Genomic DNA, 2214 nt, shown 5'->3' with positions numbered 1-2214 from the left:
ATGTAGTATTCTATTACTGTTTTATTTGCACCACCCCAGCTTGATTTAGTTTGATTGTACTCTTGGGCCCTGACCTATTTATACTAGTATGAGGATCTGTTTCTGATGGAGATTGTGGTTCACAGAGTAAGTGTCCTCGAGGTTATATCAAGCATATCAAGGGGGTCCGCAATTTTGTATTTTGTTACAGTGGTGAAATCACAGCCCACCATTATGAAACTTATTATATTTCCTATTTTAGAGTTATATCCTGTTTGACTGGTCTCTTTAATTGAGCGTAAACAAGTAGCAAATGTAAACATAGTAGTAGAATATTAGTAATATTGTATTTATTTAACTAGAAGTAGCTTTATATACCACCAATCTATGGCATCCTGTTTCACTCTAGTTTATTCACGTCATGTTGGAGTTATGGTAATTATCAGATTTTAACTTGTATAAAGCATTCATTGCTGGAGTGTGTATCAGCTCACCGTTTGTTTCCAATGTCCAATTGCTAATCATTGCTCCCACCGACCAATCACTGCTCCCCACTCTTCACAATGACCAATAGCGGATCACTGTTGCTTCCCGATGACCAATCGCTGATCACCGTTGTTGCGGGTAATCACAGCCGTGCTGATATTCAATAAAACACCATGATTGTGAGTGCTTTTATACAACAGTTATGTAAATAAGTAATTTATATCGAATAACTGAAATTTTGGCCACAATATGGGAAATTAATTGTTTATTTTTGTTCAGCGAATGGACCATATATATATATATATTTATATATATATATATATATATATAATATATATAAAAATTGTTCACTTGCAAATTCACTGATTCATGTAGTTTTCCACAAATAAAAGAACAACAAACTCTGCAAGTTGCATCGCAAATTTTTAACAAAGCCGCAGTAATTTTTGACCACAGTCACAAAGAAAACTGTGAAATTCTGTGCGGACTGACTGAAGATGAATAAATGAATGAATATGAAGATGAGTAGATAAAACTACTGTAGAGCAAACTACAAATACATAAGACTTCAAAATACTTCGAAAAGATTGCGTGTGAGTGCAACTTGAAAAACTGCTGCACATACAGCTATGAGGTTGCGCATCTCAAAGAAGCCACACCCACTGACAGTTTGTTCATCAATCAGCATTCATTTTAAGACAGAAGTTATATTCATGAAAAATGTACCATGTGCTACGTCCACTGGTGATGATGTCACTAACCCTACTGTCGTAATGGTTTCAGTGGAACTGCTGCTAGAATTGGAATTTTACGTGGCGAACACAGATAAGCGGAGTGATACACACTCTGTGTGTGTGTGTGTGTGTGTGCAAAAGTGCAAATATATTTTTATTTTATGACGTCTACATTATTGAGTCAGTACAAAAACATTTTAGATTCCCAAACATTAGTTTTCCAGCACAAAATTAAATGCTACAGAAACAATTTTGTATGTCGGTAAAGAAAGCAGAATATTAAGTGGTAAGAGACACTTTTCAGACAAACCACAATGAAGGCTCCCGGATTTTGCTGCAAAGTCTCCAGAAGAACCGTGTCTGGTTCTGCAAAATGCTCAATAACACTTACAGCTCATTTCTTTATAAAACTGCACTAATTCTACCTGAGGCTACTATTTTTATTTTTTTTTTGTCACGCCAAATATTTACTTTTTCATTTATTACTGTTTACTGCTCTTTACTCAATTTTTTTTAAATGTAGAAACATTTCATTTCATTATTTTGAAGGCATCTTTGCTCTACAGCACTTATTTGTCTGTGCCTAAAATTTTTTGCACAGTAGTGTGTGTGTGTATATATATGTATGAATGTATGTATATATGTATGTATGTATAATGTGTGTGTGTGTGTGTGTGCGTGTGTGTGTGTGTGTGTGTGTGTACCTTCCCACATTTCATTTTCATGTTTTGCCCCTTAGTCCGAGTGATGAAGGATATCCGCCTCAGTATGTGGCGCTGCTGTGCTCACTTTCCTCCGCCTGCCTTTTAAAACAGGAAGTAAAACCATCACAACTTCCGTTTTGACACGAACGTGTCAGACCCGTTTATCCTACCCGCATTGGAAGAAATCCCGCCTCCTTTGCTACGATTGGCTAGTAGCTTATAAACCAGGTCTCCGAATGGATGATTATACCATCCCCGCTTTAAACCAGAAACTAACGTTACCAACTAGCCAATCAGAATGAGGGGGTGGG

The sequence above is a fragment of the Ictalurus furcatus genome, chromosome 4 (assembly GCF_023375685.1).
Source record: "Ictalurus furcatus strain D&B chromosome 4, Billie_1.0, whole genome shotgun sequence".
In the NCBI taxonomy this organism is placed as follows: Eukaryota; Metazoa; Chordata; class Actinopteri; order Siluriformes; family Ictaluridae; genus Ictalurus; species Ictalurus furcatus.
Note: the sequence above shows the minus strand (reverse complement) of the source record.